Source organism: Rhipicephalus sanguineus, chromosome 3 (genome assembly GCF_013339695.2).
Source record: "Rhipicephalus sanguineus isolate Rsan-2018 chromosome 3, BIME_Rsan_1.4, whole genome shotgun sequence".
In the NCBI taxonomy this organism is placed as follows: Eukaryota; Metazoa; Arthropoda; class Arachnida; order Ixodida; family Ixodidae; genus Rhipicephalus; species Rhipicephalus sanguineus.
Window position 1 is genome coordinate 221372059 of NC_051178.1, and position 22121 is coordinate 221394179.

Here is a 22121-nt window from a genome sequence, read left to right on the forward strand (position 1 = left end):
GGCCTCGGCGGTGCAGTGCCGCATCCGTTCTTTCTTAGTAGCCACGCGCAGTTCCAAAAACTGTCTTACAGGCAGGTTTGTCCCTAAAAATCACACGGCTTGGAGCTTTCAAGAAAAAAGAAACCATTATCTTTTTGTTGACACAGTGTAGAATCTAGGCACTCAGGTGTCAAGCATCAACTTTGAATGTATCGCACTCTTCATTTGAATGCGCGGTGAACACGCGCCCACTGCGGTGCGCTTCAGGAGAAAGGCGCTGCAGCGCCGCCTAGCGGTATCCGTGCAAACGGCCTCGCCGCGCGCCGAGCGTCTATATCCCGTACAAAATCCTTTTGTGTTCGAAAGCTAGGTACCTAGGGAGAGAATCTCTAGGGATTTTCGATGGTGGCGCCGTCACATCTTGGCGGAGCTTTCTGGAACGCCGCTTCGCCGACCGGTGTCGGCTGTTCCACGTGTGCATGTATGCGCGTTCGTCTCTTGTCTCTGTACCTTGTAACGTTGGTACCGACGACGATGACCGCGAGTCGTGCAGCTTTCGTTTCGACAGCGTAGTCCGTGCACCGGTGTCCCGTAGCGACTTCGTCGTGACTGCCTCGGAGAACGTCTAGTACTGCCTTTGCTTGATTGACGGACGTCGAGGGCGAAACAGAGCGAAGGTGCTGCAATGCGCTGCCTTGCCACGACAAGTAGTAGCCATCTCTGTTATTTCGAGTTTTGCTTCGCTAGTCTCTGTCGCGCGTAATAGCCACAAATGCCAGCGTACCTGTTACATAACAAATTGTGATAATATAGCCATGCTGCCGTTCTTACGTTGTGGATTCGGAGCGTGATAAACATTTCGAACTGCAGCACAAGAGGCTCATCCACGATCGCCGCGCGAGGAGAAAAAAATTTGCTGCGGAAGAACTGATCGTGCGTTTTCATGCACTACAGTCGCTACAGTTCGAAATGGTTAACTTGCACCAAGTCGTCCAGTGTTCGGCTTTGCGTAAGTGATAACCACTGCTGATATTATCTCATGAACTAGTAGTAAGGGCACTCCCTTATCGTTAATCCTAGGCAAGTTCTTAGATTCGTTGTACTGCGGTAATGAATAATCCTGTTGACCGACTGGGGCGTTTGAAAACCTGGTACTTGTAAACAACAGCTAAAGAACGGCTTATCATTTTATTCTAACAGTGCGCAGGGCGATGTTTCGTTAACTTCGCCATTACTTGTACTAGTTTTTTCGTTAACTTCGCCATTACTTGTACTAGTTTTATGTACCGAAACATGTCTTACAGTATGAATCATGCTTGCGTGGAGTGCCCAAGCCGTTCATTCAGTCGTCTTCTTTTGCAAAGGTACGCAGAGAGTGACGCCGTACCGCATACGGTCATACGGCAAGATGCAAAAATTCGAATGTAACAGAGAGTTGGAAAAACGCCAATGTTTTACTAGTACAAAAAATGGAGACATGAAAGAATTTAAACTAGACATGTCAGCCTCATCATTGTACAGAGTATTCACGAAGATAATTTCGAATAGGATAAGAGCCAAGTAAACTTGACTTTGAAGGGACCCTGAAACTGTCTGTGAAATTTTGTAAGAATTTAGGCGACATCATGATCTCATTTGCACCATGAATTAAGCCACGCACTGCATATCAAGGCAGCTGCAAGCAATTATAGTGACACCCTCCTCGACCCTGCTTTGCCTCCTCAACTTGTCAAACAGCCAACCGTCACGCGCACTCGACAGGTCAAGCTCCATTGAGCACGCGCCGTCAGGCAACAGAGACCAAGTGTGTGGAGTGGTTGAGATCTGCTCTGCAACGTGCCGCCACACTATCAGCTGTTCTTATTATATTCTCTTGTATAGTGACCATCTCCAAAAGCATGCGGACAAACAAAAGGTATATGAGAACGATCACCGATCAGCCTAAACTCGGGCAAAGTGTTTGTGTCTCCAGGGGTGAAGTTACAGCCGCAGACACGTGGATCCTGCGGGCGTTGGGTGGATAACAAACAAAATACGTTGATAGGCTAGTTGGCTCATAATCTTCAAAATTGCATAACGGGAAATCGAACAGGACTTAGAAAGAACACAGATGCACAGGACCTGTTCAATTTTGCGCTATCCAATTTTGAAGATTAAGTGGATAGCGAGAGCAAGATTGCCGACTGCAGCGATGAGCTGAAGCAACTCCGCTTGCCAGATGGCTTACAAGCCTTGCACGATGTGTCAGCTTTACAAGTCACCACTTGCTAGATTTGTGGCACACAGCTCAGCTAGGGCATCAATGGTGGCAGAGAAAAAAAAAAAATTGCGATACACACTGTCACGCAGCTCGTGTCAACACGGAGCATGTTGTAACATAGGCAGGCGACGCTCGCTGCCAACTGAAAGTTCCGTGACTATTACTGTTATTATACTATACTGTTGCAAGTTACAGCGGTTGTAATGCTTATGTTACAGTTGTTCCAGGACCAGCAGCAGTGACACATATGTTGTACTATTATAGACTGCTGCGTCTAATCTCCATAAGCATTATTTTCATTCTGTATGTTTAGGTGGCAAACTTCGTTTAGCAACTTCACCGTTGTGTACCTAGCAGAGATATTCCAAGATAATCAGCTGACAGTCGCACAACGAATATGAAGCTGTGCACTGTCATAATCACCTTACACACATACCACAGTGACTTGGAAACTTTTCCGAATCCTTTTTTTTAGATACAAACAGTTTATTACCAGCATGAGAAGAAGTACAGTGCTGAAATAGTGACTCCATTCTTTTCAGATGGTTGAGTTTCTTGAGCAGGTGACTTGACGAGGGAGCTTCTGCCGAATTTTGTTTACTAAAGTACAGCTGCCGGCAGGGCACCCATTTCACAGTCCCCCTCGGGAACAAAAAAAACCTCACCACTGTTTGAATGTTTGTTTATATCTTGCAATGTTTAAAATACCACTGGCGTAAGCATCCAGAAGCACCTAGAAAGCAGCCCAAGAATAAAGCAAGAGAGGTGAATGACGATAGCCCTCATTGTGCGCCCTGCAAACTTGTCCGTCATTGACGTCGACTATACTTGTAGAATAGGTGAATTATCAGTGAGCCTGAGTAGCCACTAAATGCATCATACTGATAATGAGGTCACAAGTTGTCGCCAATTCGGGCACTTGCGCTTCCTTTAAAACCATATTAAAATGTGTTTAAGACTACGTTCACCAGCAATACATGGTTTGAGTTACCTATGTATGCGGGAGAATGGAACACAGAAGATTTTGGCTTTGAAGTTGCGTTGTCAGGGGGCCTTCAAAGGGACCGACAACTGGGCAGAACGTGCTATTAGATCCTGGTAGACATGAAAAGACCGTGAAATATAGTGACAGATTCCAGCATCCTTTTCGCGTTGCGAGTAGGATTTATATTTTTAAATAGTGCTTAAAAGTAACAAAAACCGCTATGTCGCGCAGCCTAGCGGAAGAGCCTTGAAGCTGGATTATGAAGTCGGTCACTTTTCTGCACGTATACGTAGTCTGATGCTGTCATGCACGCCATAATTGGTCCTCAGAGTTAGAGTATGCATATTATTATCTATCCCCGCTCAGTTCTGTGCTGCCTACGAGGTAAAAGGAGTTGCATGGTGAGAAGCGGCGCTGCCTTCGCAGCCGCCAGTGGCCCATGTCCAGCCGTGGCGCATGCGCACGGAGTGCACGCATGCGCAGTAAAGCGTCGCGCTCGAACACAAACCGCTCTCGCATTCACTGTTTGCAGCATGTGTTGTCAAGTGTGTTTAAGAGTTCATATTCGCCGCAGATAGAAAAATTCTGATTAAAAATGTTTCACGGCGTTTTCCACGTTACCATTCCATGGCTAGACAATCTGACCAGTTAGCTTTCCGTTGCTCTAAAGAAGATAGGTGCCCTAAAAATTGGTTGTCAGTCCCTTTAAGTGGCACAATCAATCAGTGCACAGGCCTTGTTGAGAAAACAAATGTATTTGCTCGTTTAAGCATTCTGCACATCACAAAAGTGGCTGGCTGTAAACATCTGCAGCCCCACCGCTGTGGGGTATCCGTTGTTCTCCAGTGAAACCCTATTACACTACTACGTATGGTCGCTGTCGCTGAACAGCCATGTGCATAAAAATTAATGTTAAAGATTTGCTAAAAACTGCACATAACGAGCTGCTGCCCAACATCAACATGCACTATGTGCCCAAGCATGCTGCTGTTGTCAAATTTAACACAAAACATGGTTTTAATTTATGACCTTGAGAAATAGTTGGAATGCCTGTTCTGATTATGGACTGAAATGTTGCTAATCTTGGAAGTTAATTGTTCTTGGACACCTTGCACACTTGGTTCAGTGAATATGCTTGGTCAATATGAAAGTTTTGGAGTCTGAACATGCAGTCTGAATAATGTCTTTAATTAGAGACACCAGAGCAAATTTTCACATTGTACTTTTTATTGGCATTTCAGGAGCAACACACTAGGATGACTAAAGGACGTAACACTTCTGGACGGGAATTACATGTTCAAGAATTGTTTTGAAATGTACAAGGAAGATATTGGCATTCTCCTTGCGCCATCAGCTGTTCAACATCTGCGAGCTGCAAAGGTGAACACACTTTCATGTAAACAGGGCCACGTGCATGCACTGGTACAAGGTTGTTCAGTTGTGCTAGATAGAACAAAACACAATCCTAGTCTTCATGCACCAACCACAGAAATGAGGGCTGAACATCAGCTCCACAAGTGAAAGCAGGTTTCTAGCAGCCTCATATCAACAGTCACTCTGTTTAACTCAATCATAATTGCTCATTCCTCTGCTGTATTTGTGCGTGCATTTACCTGATGGGCAATCATCGTCTAAACAAACCGTAATACTTTGGTGACTTGGCACTATCAAAAAAGAATTAGGAGAGGAACAAGTGAGGGCAGCACTCTCCTAGCTTGTCCCCCTGCTATTTCCTTTTTTTTCAACAGTGAAGTTCTTTAAAAGGGGCCCTGAAACACTTTTTCAGCATGGTTAGAAAACACTGCCGATCGGTAGTCGAGGCTCCTGAGAGCATGCAAGCCAAACATTATAGCGCAGCACAAGGCCTGGAATTTACCATTAATTCTGAAAGTCAGCTAGAAATCGTTCCCTCTTCTTTCTACAAATTATGCCATATACCCAAATTCACGGGCTGTCAGCTGACTTGAGCATCGTCAGCTGCATAGTTAACGAGGCTGCCACGTGCCTGCGCATGCACTCACGATGCGTTCGAAAGGAAAAAGAAAAAGAAAAAGTGCACCAAGTCATGACGTGTAGATGATGTAACTTCTTTCCCCTGTGCCATCCTTCCCCTGCTTAGCTTCCAGTGCGCTTGCTGGGATGAGAGAGAAAGCAATTACAGCGTGCGACAAATCTCTAATTCCGCTCATACGCACAGATTTTAAAAAATTTTGGGGCGGTTGATTCGTGAGGCAATAAACTCCTTTAAAGAAGCCATTCTATGGTTACTTGCGAAAGAAGTTCCACCGTGAGGTGTTAGCAAAAACTCTACAGGTATGTGCCACAAAAAGTGGATATGTGCCAAGCAGCTCCTAGCATAGCATAGCTTTGCATAGTATAGTATAATATGAGGTGGGAAAGGAAGTGAGGGTAAGGAGTGATGTTAGGAGGAGCGGAGAGTGTAAAGCATAGCATAACAGTCTTGTATAGTATTGGAGGCGAGGAGTTATGGAGTCATCCTCTTATCGGATGCACTGCACTTGCGTTCTAGGTAGGATAATGCCGGTGCACTCCTCATAGGTTTCGCTATCGGCGCTCTATGAAAAACATCACGTGGAAGCCCTAACGGACATTTCTGTGGATACTTTCAAACGAAAGAAGTTTTTACAATCAAAATAATAATTTTGGATTAGAAGAAAGCACAGAGTTGCTTACAGGCGCTATCTGTTTACATAAATTGTACAGTGAGTGCACCTTACGAGCGGTCGCCGGCATGGGGCATCCCCAAACAATCTTCTTGCATTAAATGTGGGCAATCCGTAATGGTGAATTTAGGTGCGAGGAAACAAGCGAAACTCAAAAACAAGGACGATAGAAGAAGGCACATTCAAGCACACACTGTTTCCAGCGATGGTGTGCGCTTGAATGCGCCTTCTTCTATCGTCCTTGTTTTTTAGTTTCGCTGGTTTCCTCGCACCTAAACATGAATTAACCGGCCCAGATTTTCACGCTTCTGAATGGTGAATTCCATTGGCGGATTCGGAGTGGCCGACAAACTCTGTGCCGGAGCACTCCACTCCGGCGGAGAGCAACCGAAGGAAATCTGTCAATGGAACACGAGGGCCCCGCCAGAGCAAATGGTAGGGGGCGCTAGTGCACATTTGCTTCGCAAGCGCCCAGCATTTCTTCCGTTTTGCGCCGTTTTCACCTTCACGGGCGCGAGCGGAGAGAATGGGTGCGGTCGGACAGCGCATTGCATCGTGCATGTGGTATGCCACGCTCTGCGCGCTCGTGCTGGGAGCTTGTGACTTCCGGTCGAATCCGCCGCTTTTCGCGGAGTAGAGGGAACTGCTCCAGATCTGCCAATGAAACATACAGGGAGCACTCTCAATCCGCCAATGGAACAGACTTGCTCTGAATGGAGCAGGAAAACTGCTACCGGAAGTGCTCCGAATCTGCCAATGGAATTCACCAAAAGAAATATACTCTTACAGTGGTCCGTCTGTATAAATAAATGGATCATACGAGAATGAAGCCTCAATTAAGCAATGACGCGGCCGTAGCATAAATAAGTATCTATAATTGTCAGTGTTGTAGGCATTACTGAGAAAAAGTAACTAAATACGTTACCCGTTGTTAACAAAAAAGGAATGCGTTACCGCCCTACGTTACCTCTTAAAAAAGTTAACGTGTTACCATTACATTTACCGAAAAAAAGTAACGGACGTTACTTTTGCCGTTACTTCATGGTCAGAAATATTAATCACTGCATTATTGCTGCAGGAATCCCAAGTAACAATTTTATAAAGCTGATGTTTATATATTTACATAAAACTTCTAGCCCAAATGACAATTTTACGTGAAGTACAGATTTAATGAGAATAAGTTGGACAAATGTATCGTACCTTGGCAAGGGTATAGTTACCTAAAGTCGCCTGGACAGTTAGATGTGATGGCTTCTAACTTGCGTGAAACACGGTAAAGCCATTTTAAATATGAAGCATTTCTTAGCGAACCAAAGGCACTTTGAACGTTTCTATGTATACTTATCTACCTATCTATCTATCTAGCCGCCTACATCTGGTGTTCTGACTTAGTGTAGGCCAAAACTGGCATCGGAGGGTAAGAGAATTTGATGAACATGATAGTTTAGTCATGACATGAATAATGTGAAAATCCTTTCGCGTAGGTCGTCAAACTCTTTCCTCCACATACGTGTGGTACTCGCCCGTATACCACAGGCGGCAGTATGCGGATATGTGCCAAGGGTGACTGACAGTATAAATCAACCCAGAAATGGCGAGGACAGACATTGGTAATTTAAATGCGAGTGCGTTAATTAAAACCGATTTCAGCAGTATTGACCTGACGAATTCAAACATTAAAAATCAGGACCCCAGCAGAAAATCGAACCCAGGCATTCAGCGTGGCAGTCAGGTATTCTACCGCAGAGCTACGCCAGGTCTTGAAACTGATTTCGGAAAAAAAACCCAACGCAGGTGTAATGTCGGTGCAACGTCAGTTGTGGTTGCAGTGCTGGCTATCTAATTTTATAACAAGGCAATAAGCAATACTTATATACTCCTATGATTCAGGCGTCATGTCGGGATTTTAATGGTGGTTCCAGTTTTAGCTCTGCTTTTCAAGCAGTCTAATAAGCTTTACATTTGTATTCCTTGGCTCAAAGCCAAAACATGCAGCACGGACAGCTACTCGCTGACTGCTTTGCATGGAACCGATTCCCACAAGGCGTGGGATCTGCCGAACTTTTTTCACAGTGTGACTGCACAAAAGAAGATTTTATCATCAACGCTCTTCATAAAGAAGTCATCACAACCTGTATAATTGCCGCGAAAATTGCAAGCGTTTATGTGAAAGTGTTCAAGATCAGCCTCATTCGTGGAAAAATTTAATAACTACAGAAACGTGTACCCACAGTTGCCGATCAAAAGAAGCACATTCCTTTTTGAAAACAGTTACCGCACAGATTACTGTAAGGAGAAGTTTCCACAACTTCTTGTGGAATTTAAGCAACAGCTGCATTTCAAAGCTGTCATCGTAAAGATTGCCTCTCTTAGTGAATACGTCCACACCTATACGTTAAATAGGTGCTCAACAGACGAATTGGCCGGCAGCAGTTGCAGTTCCGAAATAGTAACGAGTGCGTTACGAAGTTACTAAGCTCACGTTTTCATATTGCTGTGCTTTCAAGTGTTGTCAAGTGCTCAGGTGAAGCGGGAGAACTCCTCATTTAGTCAAAATTACAGCGCAGGTGCTATTCAGAAATACTGTTTTCAGCACATGTTGGTGCTCCCTAAGCAGACAACGCTACTGCTGATCATGTCTGTCTGGCAGGCTGACAGTGGCGCCAGCTTTACCAGTGGTGGGCCTCATGCCCAATAGTATGGAAAAGGGAAGGGAAACAGAAGTGAGTGTGAGGAGGAGGGGAGATGGTGAAGCATAGAATGAGGGGAGATGGTGAAGCATAGCATATTCTTTAATAGTACACTATTGCAAGGAGTGGAGAGGGTGAGGAGGAGGGGAACGCCACCAGCTTTGTTTCCTCAGTCTTCGTGCCAATAGTACGTAGCTGCCCCCAGTTTTTTTTTCCTCTTCACTAACTGCCGCATTCAAGGACCAACTTTATACTTAACTTTTGACTTGAGTGTGTAACCGGCCCTTAAAGGGGTACTGACGCCTTTTTTTGAAGGCGAGTTTACTACGCCATACAAATATCCTGTATGCAGAGACGCCTCTGAGCAAGTGTGAAGCTCAGGAAAGGCGGATCAGATATTTTATTTTTATATTAAAGTAACTTTTTCCATGGCACACCTACCGACACCGACACTAGCTTGATGTCAGGCTATAGTACTAATTGTGATGACGTCAGGTACCAAAAATTCGAAGATGGCCACTTGTGCATCAGCAAAACGTTCAAAATGGCCGCTTGTGCGTCATCAACGGAGCCCCGGTGCTGAGCAGCCGTGGAAACGTCACTATATATTGTGCAAGCACGTGACGAGAAGCTCGTACCATGTTGTGACATCGGGGTACAGTAGGAACTGAAACTAGCTTTTAAAAACATATTGTAATGACTTTTTCAGGGTGCACTTGCGCTCAGCACTTCCGTTTGTAGGCTCTTGAGGGCTTGGCCTCGCATTTGACGCAAAAAAACAACTGAAATTTTTCGTGTCAGTACCCCTTTAACACCTTTTAAGAACGAGCCTTGCACTTAAGTGCAGCTTTTGTTGGCACTCACTTCAGCACAGTAATTGTAAGGCGGCACTGTCCTTTTAGATAATTATCGCTCTAACTTTTTTTTTTACAGGCTCTCCTGTATGACAAGGAAGCAGTAGACGCGGCATTCGCAATGCTCATTTTATGTACTTCCAAGGGATGCGGCCAAAGGACGACCTGCAGATGTGCGAGTCACGTTTATGGGAGCTGCAAAAAAGAATTAAAGTGTATCCCCAGTGTTTGTTATATACTCTTATTATACTCTAACAGTATATTTCTGAACAAACCATCTGAAACATGGCGGATCGGTGGCACTGCAGAAAGCCAATGAATGCTTGTCAAAGCGTGGAAATACACAAAGCAGCATACAAACTTGCCACTCGTGTAGCCGTTGCATCTTTCCCTTGCCCCAATGAAGCACGCAGCGCAGTGAAGTGGACTTACGAGCTGCTGTCCAAGGACACTGCACATGCTCAACGTAAATTTTTCTCGCTTAAAACAAAAATCACTATAATTAAACTTTCAGAATCGAATTTCCTTTGTACACCCTTCCAAACAAGTGGAATTTTAATTTGACTGCATCACCAAACTGCATGTGCCTGAACACAAGTCATGCATTTCTTTAACTCACTCTCAATTCCAAATAGCGTTACAGAGGAGAGTTGTTAATACATGTACATTATACAACGTTATGCAAAGCAGCTTGAAAAGATTAATGGTCTGGGTTCTTGGCGACAGAGGCGAGGAGGTGGTTCTATTCAGATGCTGTCTTTGGCAGAATTGAATCGAAAAAAAAAAAAAAAGGTTCGTCTGGCAATTTGGCACTTGGATTTTGATGTGGTCTCTTCGTATTTCTGTGTATATGGGTGGTGCGACACCCCATTTACACATTTTTCTATGTTTGCACCCCTCATTCTTCAAAACTTCTCGGTCATCGACCTCCATACTTTTTTGACACACTTACTGGCAACTATCCTGGCATGTGGTGTTATTGTATTGTGTTGATATACATTGTAGAATTTTTTTAAAATTCTCAGAATGGATGCAGAATGGCCTTTTTGCTTCACCACAAAGCATATCGCGAGACAGAATAGCGGACGCACCATTCCTTTTCTAGCAACCACTATGGCAACGTTCAAATCCCTCCCAAGGACACAGAAAAAAATTTTCTTGCAATGACAGTTTCATGAAAGAGGTCGAATATTGCACTAAAAAGCTTGCCCACGATTTTTAGAACAGAATCTTGAGACGTACGAGTGCAATGTCGCGGACGTTTGGCATAGAAGGACCCCATCAAAGAGACGCGCCACGGTGGTGTGGTTATGGTGCTCGACTGCTGATCCGAAGGGCGCGGAAACGAATCCCGGCCACGGCGGCCGCATTTAAATTACAAAGGATGAGCGATAGACGTTAATGATACCCTGAGACGAATGACGATTCTGTACAAATGCTGTGTGGCCAGGTTCATGTGACTACAGGTTGTCTAAATCGTCTTGCTATACTTTAAATATTGCAATCTATGCACACTGCTCTGAAGCTCATATTTCTGCCCACCTTTTCTTGGAGAGCAATTTCATTCGTACAATCTCATTTCTTTCCATGTGGTGTCTATTTGTGACCATGCGGAAGAACAAATGCGATATCGTTTTAAAAATCCGGACAGAAAGTTCTAGTTCGTTGGAATCGATCAGGAACTGAGGACATGTTTCGAACGAGAACAGAAAACACGATGCGTCGTCTATTCTCTAAAGTCCGTGTATGCGCAGCTCACGCTCTTACACATTAAAGACGCAGGCCTTGGTCGCTATAGTTAACGCAATATTAAAGCAGACAAGCGTCATTCCCAAATGCAAGGGCAGAGGTAGCCGTAGAAGCACTACATAATCGCCTTACCACGCGGGCCGCGCAATATTGTGACGGTGCAGTGGCGTTTTGCTTACCTTCTGACGACCAGTAGGCAAAGTGTCGCATATCAGATATTGATGCTTGATGTTCCGGATGGTGCTACATATGACCCACCACGTATATATCCATATAGATTTCACAATGTCACGAAGAACAGCGCAGAAGTTTGGAAGTTGAAAGCACGCGTTGGAGCCAGAAAAGTAAACAGGAAGTCGCCATGACGCTTGCAGTAGGAAGCAGGTGGCGCTTCACGCAGTCAGAAACCGAAACCGAAATTGCGATTTTTAAGCGCCTTCAATCGATCCGTCATTTGTGGGCGCCAATCATAAATGCATAAAATAGAGAACTTTTTCTCCATGGGAAACATTTATTACTGTGTAACATACTTCTGTGCTATTTGGCTGAGCTCAAGGTGTGGAACAAAGATCTTAGTCTCGCGCTTTTCCACTCTCGCTGAGGCTTCGTAACATTTTGATCTGCAGAAACCAGCCGTAGATAAAAAAAAAATTTAAAAATCGATTAGTGACGTCATGCTGACTGACCGATAGTGGGGTTCGGCGCGAAGTTCAAAAATTAGATTTTGAACCTTTCCTCTTCATTAATCAACTTGTGATTGCGAAAACAAAGATAAAAGGTCCCACTCATTAAGAAAATCGATTTTGCCACTTGTGAAAGATTATGACAATTAAAACATTACAAGCTACTACACTTCAGAAATAGCCCTAGCTTTCTGTCCCAAGTCTCTAAATCACAAAGATTGGCTCTCAATGTATTATGGAGAAAAACACAATTGAAGAAAAAAGGATGAGCCGCTGTCCCCACGGTGAAGCCCTCCATCGACATCTTCCTTTGTTAGAACACACTGAATAGATCCTAATGATGACTGTGTTACTCCTAGTCTTCTACACACTTGTCAACACAAGATGTTGCTGTTGAGTGAGCACTTACTTGGTACATTAAATGACATTTGAAGTCGGGCTCATGGCGGAATCCAGTCTGGCTAGGAGGGTACATTTGAAATAAAAAAGAGACACAGACAGATCCAAACAAAATGTTTATGACGTTTCGTCTTCCAAATAAAACGAACCACTTCTGATGATGTATTCATCGTGAACAAGGCTTCCATACTGGAAGTCGAAACGTCATAAACGTTCTGTTTAGAATGGTCGGCGCCCCCTTTTTGTTTCGTAGTTAAATAAAATTTTAAGTTAATAATTGCAGTGTGTGAAAAGTGAAATTATTTCATTTGAGACAGTCAAGATTTCAGTTATAAAGACTGCTTTATTTTTGTGCAATAAACATAGCTCATACAATTTCACTAAAAGAGTTTGAAAGAGCAACACTCAGCCTGAAGGAGTCTTACACAAGAGGAAGGAATGGAATGCACACACACACTGGGTGTCTGTGCTTGTACAATTCCTTCTTCCGTATGAAGATTTTGAACTATGTACTAAGAGTCCCAGCATCAGTCTCTTCAATAAAGTAATCGTTCTGTTTACCGAAAAACATAATGTTGGGAAAACACACACTCCCACATAGAAGAATGTTATTCGAAAGCTGAAGAACAAAAGAAAGCATGGCAAGATCGCTACTGCTATGGTTATACAGTGACAAAATAATGTTACTGAAATCATTTCCATCAAAGAAAGACTAGTGCATTCAACATAAGCTTGGTAACGTTTTTATGAAAAAAAGTTTTTCTGCAAGTATGATGACTGCTTACCGGTCTCCTAAAGTAGAATACACAGTACTACTTTAAATCATTTACAGCTTTTAAAAACACGTAGGGTGGACCCGTACGGCTCTTGTCCCCTCTGCATACTTTTAGTTCCGTTTAAAGGGCCCCTGACACCAATATCAAGACCTCGAGATGTTTGTGTTGTGTGATTGTCCTGCACACGTTGGCACTTCTGGCTGATTATTAGTGGCAAATGTTACCTTTAAGATATTTTAATTTGGTTTTAAAGTAAGCGTGAGTGCTCATTTGAGTTGGCAGCACCTCGCAACACCTCCACTAATATGACATAGATGAAGGCCCCGTGTGACGTTCCACAAGAAAAGCCAGTATTGTTGACGTCACAAAAGATGGACAGGACACACACAATACCACAACTGGCACCTGACGAGGGCTATTGCTTCTCGTCCCTCTCGCTCAGTTGTCGAGCTGCTCTCAGGGTGGTTTTGGCTGCTTAAGCCAGGAATGCTTTTCATTTTCCTGAGGGGACACGCACTTAACCGGCTTAACTCATACCAAAGCACCCACATCGTTTCATTCTTTATCGCGCGCGGGGCCCCCGATTTGAAAACTGCGCTGTCAATGTCACCAAACCTTTAGCGCACAATGTCTTAGGTGCTTCCCCGCTGTGGGGAAGTAGTTTCTTACAATCTCAGGCGGGTGTTTCAAAATGAAGCTAAAAGTGGCCAGAATTAGAGACACTAGCATTAATTATACGATATGTCAGAGCATTTATGACTCACTCAATTTCGGCATTGCCAGACACAAGGCTACAAATTACAGTAAAAAAAGTCACAAGGGGTCTAACTTTTCGCATCCTTTTATGGTGTACACCGGTGCATTTCTCTTCCACACGCAGGCAGTGAGCATACATACTTTGGTCACTGAAGCATAAATCATAGAAAAGTAATACATAATAGAAAGAGAAGAGAGCTGGACTGCTGGGAGAGAAGCATGAAGTCTACCTCCAAGCAACAACAAAGATTCATCTATGTGTGTATGGCAGCTCACACGAGATGACAAAAAGTACATGGTTTAAAAACTTTACCTTGAACTTTACGCCTAGTTTTTTGGCGGAGCCAGTGTTGCAAGAGCTATGCTCATTAAGATGAGGAAGAGCAGCCTATGGCCAAGTGATGTCGAGCCACTTCTTGCGTCTTTTGAAATAGCTAAAAGCACCAGCAAAGCATACTTAAACGCAGCTCGTCAGCCCCTACTTTCTCCTTGGGGTCGGATCCCTCTCCACAGGGGTTACGACTGCACTTGCAGCACGGGAACCTGCACAAATAAAGGTTGTATTTTGCACACTATAGTACAGCTGAAAACCTTATTGCATTCATTCTCATAAATGTGAATTACAAAAACTGTTCACTAGTTTAAAGGGATACTAAAGAGAAACAATGAATCTGTTTAGATCGATAAATTGTGCTCTGAGAACTCTAATGTCGTTAATTTCGCCATCATAGGTTTATTAATAGAGGAGAAAACCAACTTCAAAGTTTCATTGTTAAATTTCATGCCAAAATCTCCCCACGTGACGTCACGGATTTCAAAGTGTATTTATCGTATTTTGGCGCCATTGACTCAACAAAATTAGCCCAAACTTGATATGTTAAGTTTATGGCACCCTCAGAGGCACCCTACAAAAAGTGGCAAGATACATACACGATGGGTGGCCTCAGAAACTTCCAGACATCGACAACAATGTCAAGCCATTCTACCACATCAGAAGCGAACTGCTATGGCCAGCGGCTAGTCATACTAACAGCTTGTCAATCAACTGTACTTCAAACGTTGCACCAAGCACATCGCGGAATTACTGCTTGCAAGAACTCGGCAAACCAGAGTGTGTACTGGCCATCTCTAAGCAAGGAAATTGAATCCTTGGTAAACAGGTGCGAAATATGTCAGTCGCATCGGAATGCTAACCCGCGGCAGCCACTGTTGGACAGATCTATGCCTGAACGCCCTTGGATGCAGCTTGGCATGGATTTTTTTCATCTTAAAGGCAAAACATACCTTCTAATAGTTGACTACTTCTCCAAGTATATAGAGGTTTGGCAGATGACGAGTACCACAGCCTGTTCACTAATACAGGTACTCAAGGATACATTCGCCAGGCTCGGCATACCAAATGTTGTAATATCGGACCAAGGGCCACCGTTCGACAGCGCCGACCTCAGAAATTTCTTTTATGACTGGGACATCAAACATGTCCATTCATCTCCTTGAACATGATTAACTTAGCGCAACGACGACGAGGACACAAGAGAAGAGGAGACAAACCACAGCGCTGTGTCCTCGTCGTCGTTGCGCTAAGTTAATCATGTTCAAGTATTATCACCAACTGGCCCAGCTATCAGTTCTTCTACATTCATCTCCACTGCACCCCCGCAGCAATGGTCAAGCAGAAAGGACCATCCAAACAGTCAAATCAATGATGACAAAGGCATCAGAGGAAGGCAAAGACCTCGCAGTTGTGCTGCTTAACTATCGTTCAACTCCAACGATAGGAGGAAAATCCCCAGCTGAGCTGCTAATGGGCAGGAAGTTGCGCACATTCCTACCAACCTTTCCAAGCGTACTACAACCGAGCTTTCCAACTGCAACTCACCACACGCTTCTCCACGAAAGGCAAAAGCAGTAACACAAACACGGAGACTGCCACACAAGAAATCTTTCAGCACTAATTCCTGGTCAGCCTTTGTGGCTCCACCTCAATCAAAAATTGGAAAAAAGCCACCGTGGTGAATGTCGGTCCAGAACCTCGAAGATACGCCGTAAAGACAGACACCGGAGGCATCCGCTTCAGAAATCGCATCCATCTGTGACCAAGAAACACACAGCAGACTGTTGCAGAGGCTTCGCCAGAGGACTACGACATAGCTGAGCCAAGCCTACCAGTGGCAACACAGCAAGTTGAGGAACGGCCTTGCCCACCTCCAACTACCTGCTCCGGAAGAAGGATCAAGCCTCCTGCACGCTATCCCAGCTTAAGAAGCGACTTCACTTAAAACTGAAAAGCTGGTTTACAAAAAAAAAGTCAAGTCACCAGGAGGAAAGTTGAGAGAAAGTAGACCAGGTGAGGAAATGAAATGAATGGTAGGAGATGAACAGTGATGAAGGCAGCTTAAACACAGGACGGGAGCCATAACAGGAGCACGGCATGTGCCCTTGGAGTTGGCCTGATGAACGTTTACCTATACATAGCAGCTGCCACAGTCAATATTAGACACCATATGCGAAGAAGTTGAAGCATTTTCCGAGAAAGAAAAAAATTCCAGGAATCTGAAGGGCTGTGAAAATGTGCTTTTCAATTTCAACTGTTTTCAAGGGCTTCAAGCACCTGTACACACCCTGATCTAACCACAAGCAGGTTTCAGCCATTGCCATATGATATTGTTAGAGGACTACATAAATATATTTTGTACCAATCTAGATAATGGTGTTCCTGGAATCTGCAAAGATACATAAAGTGGTAAAGTTTATTGGTGCTGTTACTCTCACTGAATGTCAATAAAGAGAGAGCTAGGGCACTGTGCAAGCCAGAGTTCAACCAGAGGCCCACACAGAATAATTTTCACTCCCCCCACCTTGCACTTGAGTGGGCCTTTATTACGACTGTGAGAGGCATGTCAAGATATGTCCATAGAAGAAGAAATGCATTATCAGTTATTGTTTATGTATGACATTGTGCATGTTAGTGCATCAACATTGTACCAAATAACTCATAAAAACAGTGCAAAAACAATGAACGAGCAGAAAGAGACAACTCGTTTGTCCGTTGTTTGTGCACTGTTTTTTATGACAAAGGACAGCCAACTAACCCGAATTACCGCCTTTTCGAAGTGCCAAATAACTCATGCCCCTTTGCATGACAGAAATGCATGGTTTATCAGTGCAGGGCAAGTAATGCAGGAGTTTGGCACAAATTCTCATGTGGCATAACTGCCAGGCCCACCCATATTGTGACTCCATTGCCGATGGGGGCTTCTCAAAGACAAAGAGTTGTTGACACAATATGACAAAGCGATACGAGAATATTAAGAAAATGGTTTTGCATAACAAGTACCCGCGCACGTATGGAGGATGAATCGTGTGCCATTCGGAGCCGCATCAAGCCCGTTTCTTCTTAGTGCCACTCTTCATCATCACTTTGAGAATACCACAGGAGAACACGAAGAGATGACCAGCGGTCTAAAACACCAGTTTTATGTCGACGACATTGTGGCCGGAGCAGACACAGCGGAAGCAGCTTTGCTGGTCTGCAATAATGCAGCTAATGTTATCAATTAAGCAGAAATGCATCTGCGTAAATGGATGACAAATTCCACAAGTCTTCAACATCTCAGTGAAGAAAGAGAAGGCATTAATAAAGATATTCGTTTAACGGTTCCTAAGAACAAGAAATTACTGGGAGTTCTTTAGTACCCTGAAGATGGCGTGTAAAGGCTTGACACCTCCAATATTATGCAGCTCGTGGCATCCATGAGGACAACGAAGAGGAATGTTTTAAAGGCAGAAGCTGAGATATACGACCCATATGGCTTTCTGTCTCCATTCACAGAGCTTCAAAGGAACTAAAAAGTATGTGTGAGTCAGTCCAAGATGAACGCATACTTCAGTACTTCAGGCAGAATGGAATTAAATGGAAGTTTATAGCGGACTGCGCCCTATGGTGGGGCGGTTTCTGGGAACGGCTGATACGTACAGTAAAGACAGCAATACAAAAGGCCTGCAAGACAGCCTTGCTGAACTATGTTGAATTAGAGACCGTGTTGACAGAAGTTTATTCAATAGTACACTCTTGTCCATTAACAGTAATACCAAGTCAGTTGGAGGAGCCACGGCTTACACCGGCTCATTGTCTGATTAGTCGAAGGTCAGTCTCTATTCCTGATGACGAGATCACGGAGACGAAGCCTGGTTCGACCAAAGATGAACTACAAAGACGTTGGAGGCAAAGAAAAGCATGCCTTGATGCCTTCTGGAAGAGATGGCACAAGGAATATATTTTACAGCTACAATCAGCTCACCACATCAATGGCACTGCTTGTAGTAAAAGTAGGAGACTTATCATGAACGAGAAATCTCCAAGGCTCTTATGGGTTATGGCCGTAATCGAAGAGACATTTAGGGGTCGTGACGATCACGTTTGTCTTGTCTCCCGAGAAAGTCAGACGGAAGGAAAGCACGAAAAGCTGTGCAACACCAAAGGGGCTATGCCTCTGGCTATGCTAGTGGTACAAATGAACACTTTCTAGACCAATTATACCTGTCTGCTTTGGTTCACTTTTTCCTTAACTTTTTTTTACTGAAGGCACAATTAGCTGAGGGCTTTTGCAAATGCCAGAGAGTTGAACATTTTTACAAAGACCTTAACAGGAAGACTGGACAAGGATTCAAAGCAGCTTCCAAACACTGCCATCGCATTGCGACTGCAATGATCTCTCAATCATGAAGTATTGGACAGAAGAGGAAATTCCTGCATTTCCGCAATGATTCACTCACCCTATATCATCCCAGCAGACTTTTATGAAATGGAAAATTAAAGGCAATCATCAGTACCATACAGTGACTCATAACAGTTTATTTGATCCCAGGGTCACTGACCCATGGAACAGGATTCAACGTGCCTGTCTGAACACTGCTAACGCAATGCAGCTGCAGCATGACAGCACACAGCTGCAATGGTCCCTCAATGACGAAGTATTGGACAGAAAAGAAAGTTCCTGCATGTTTACAATGATTCGCTCACCCTACAATATTTCAGGTAACTTTCCTGATTGCCAAGAAATGGCTCGTGACATTTAAATTCATCACACGCCCATGGGACAACTTAAAAATAGTTCTGTGACTAAAGGCAGACACATATAAGTAATGTGTAGCTTCCTAAGGAAATGAAATACAGTTAAAACTCGATCTAACAAAACACAATTTTATGAAGTTCCTGATCTCACGAAGTATTTTGTGATTTTCCAGCAAATACCCATAGGGCTGAAATTAATGAATTAGCGCGGCCACAAAACTCGATTTAACAAAGTTTTCTTGGAAATAACTGCGTAAAAAGTGGTGATTTCCATTTAATTTTGCAGAGATGGGTTTTTCTTCGAGCGTGCACTCTAACGCTTTAGCCCTATAGCATTAGTTTGATGAGGCTGGACGCTCCACAGTGCCCTTGCATGGAGCACTGGACTCGGCAGTCAGTGGCATTCTTACGTACCGGATGGTGCTAGAGGCGGCGGTGGCTGGTTTCGTTGCAATAATAGCTTCCTTGCAACTTTCTGACTTGGCCTGCTCGCACAATCGCTTCATTCGTTCTCCATGTATCGCCCATCATTGCTTCATGCAATGGTCTTTCTGGCTTGCATCACCTGGACATAGGCGACAAGGGAGCCTCATGTCAGAGCCACCCTCAGGCCGGCCTCACGGACTTTTCACCTGCGCAGCAATTAGATTAATCGCGAGAGCAATGGCCTGGTAGCTTTTGGTTGTTGTTATATGTTACAATTTTAGATTTCAAAGAGCCGAAAAATCCCCTTCTCGATTTTACGAACTTCCTGATTTAATGAAATAATTCAAGTGTCCTCACCACTTCGTTAGATCGAGTTTTAACTCAATACCGTAAAATCCGGAGCAAGCACCACTCCCACGGTGAAAGATAATCGGACAAGATTTGGAGGGGGGCCTTTGCTCGGTCACGGATCAAAATTCAATATGGAGGTGGAAGAGCCGCATGTGCTTCCAACGAAATGCGTTTTTGAATAGGCATGCATTTGCTGTCGTTATTAGCCCTTGTCACGCGAATAAAAACACGGAATGGAGCAGTGTAAAGGGCGGGAGGCAGGGGGGGAACACTTGCTCGGTCCCATTTGTAGATATTTCAAATATCCAGAAAAAAAGGAGGGGGCGCTTGCTCGGGATATTACGGTACGTAGGCAGAAGAAATTTTTCAACATCAAGTGTGGATGGTGAAGGTACAACTTAATTACATTCTCAATAGACCTTGGTTGTGCATTGAGCCAAGTGTCGATAACACCATGTGTAGGCTAGTACCTTCGGGCTATTATGAAAGGATAGTGCATTATGGACAGTACCGCTACTGCACCAGAGTGGCGGCTGCACCCTTGCATGTTGCTGTAATCCTATATCCGGGGGACACAGAAAGCATGTTTGCCATGTTATTGTAGCATACAGCAGACAGAAGAGCAGTCTAGCCTACGATACGTTCGTTCAATAAGCAAGTTTGACTGGTGTGAGTGACAAGCAATGTTACACAAGCAAGGGCGTCCGCAGAACTTTTTGCAGGGGGGTGCATACGCAGGGGGGGGGGGGGGCATTCAGCACTGGCAGCCTTTCTTTCACTGCCGTGACGTGACAGGCAAGATTAGTCAGTAGTTTGTAACGCGCGAAATTGGATGGCGAACCTGAAGGCCAGGACCTGAGTGTGCTAATCAAGCTGTGTAGCTTATCGCAACTGCATAGACAAATATTATTCGAAATTCCAAGGGGGGGCAGCCGCCCCCCCTTGCACCCCCCTCCGGACGCCCATGTACACAAGGGTCTTCCAGGAAGTGTAAGGCTGCTAGACTGTGCACCCATTGGCCTTTTGCAAAGTTGGTTGCTTGAGCTAACCTCATTCTTGCTGTTCATGCCCTAAATAAAGATGCATATATCCTGCTGTCTATATAGTCATACCTTTTTCATTTACATTTGGTTTTTATTGCAACTACTTCAAAAGTATCACTCTCACAATCCTTATAAGCATTACATGGCGCATAATCTTACTGAAGGGCAGCTAAGCAGGCACACGAGATACGCTGTACAAAAAAAGAGTGAACGTTTCTCGTCTTTCATTTTATATTTTCCGTCAGTACGCTTACAATTCAGCTTACAATTCGTAGAAGGCTTTTTACAAACCAACACCAAATGCGAGCGCACTAAACACGTTGAAGTGCTGTCTGGTGAACTGGCACTTGTATCAAACTAGCGAACGAAGAGCGCCTGCTTCCTCTTGCAAGCAGCTGCAATCCCTTGGAAACATGGAGCGTGATGACACTTCATAATGCAAGCAAATTCGACATTCAAACCTGAACACCTGCGAAACTGCCACAAAGTGAGAGCCATGTGTTCTTTCACATGGCAATCAGGCTTCTTTTATGCGCGAAGAAACTGTTCTAATAATAGTGTCAGTTATCAATTACGCAAAGCCGAACATTGGACGAGTTGGTGCAAGTTAATCGTGTCGAACTGTAGCGGCTGTAGTGCATGAAAACACACGATCGGTTCTTTCGCAGAAAACTTTTTTCTGCTCGCGCAGCGATCGTGGATGAACCTCTTGTGCCGCAGTTCGAAATGTTTATCACGCTCCGTAACCACAACGTAAGAACGGCAGCATAGCTATATGATCACGCTCTCTGATACGTAAATGTAACAGGTACGCCGACATTTCAGACTAGCGGAGCAGAACTCGAAATAACAGAGATCGCTACTTACTTGTGGCAAGGCAGCGCATTGCAGCACCTTCGCTCTGTTTCGCCCTCGACGTCCGTCAATCAAGCAAAGGCAGTACTAGACGTTCTCTGAGGCAGTCACGACGAAGTCGCTACGGGACACCGGTTTACGGACTACGTTGTCAAATGGTTGTCAAGACGAAAGCTGCATGTGCTGCATGACTCGCGGCGGCGTTCCAGAAAGCTCCGCCAAGATGTGACGGCGCCACCATCGAAAATCCCTAGAGATTCTCTCCCTAGGTACCTAGCCGTCGAACACAAAAGGATTTTGTACGTTTTCTAGACGCTCGCCGCCGCGCGGACCACCCTCGTCCCACGGGTAGTGGGACGAGGGGAGAGCGCAAGCAAGCAGCGGCGGCGTGGCGAAACGCACGGAAATCTTCGTGCGCGGCGTGGGGGCGCCACTGCGCCTTTCTCCTGAAGCCTCCTCACAGCAACGTGCGTTTGGACAACAGGCGCTGACGATTGTAGTCGCTCGTGCGTGGTATTTTTGGTGGCGTGATGAACGTAACGCTGAGTTAGATGGGG

The 22121-nt window shown here is 44.6% G+C and overlaps 2 long non-coding RNA genes across 2 annotated transcripts; one reads left to right on the forward strand and one right to left on the reverse strand.

Moving 5' to 3' along the window:
• The first annotated feature begins 483 nt into the window (after positions 1 to 483).
• On the forward strand, positions 484 to 10414 carry LOC119388323 (uncharacterized). The gene is made up of 3 exons (XR_005182684.2): positions 484 to 686; positions 4466 to 4604; positions 9532 to 10414. It is a non-coding gene; the product is annotated as an uncharacterized LOC119388323 (long non-coding RNA).
• LOC119388324 (uncharacterized) lies at positions 5307 to 21701 on the reverse strand. The gene is made up of 5 exons (XR_005182686.2): positions 21577 to 21701; positions 19304 to 19521; positions 14129 to 14358; positions 11381 to 11821; positions 5307 to 5358 (listed from the first exon to the last, which is right to left on the reverse strand). It is a non-coding gene; the product is annotated as an uncharacterized LOC119388324 (long non-coding RNA).
• Between the last annotated feature and the right edge of the window lie 420 nt (positions 21702 to 22121).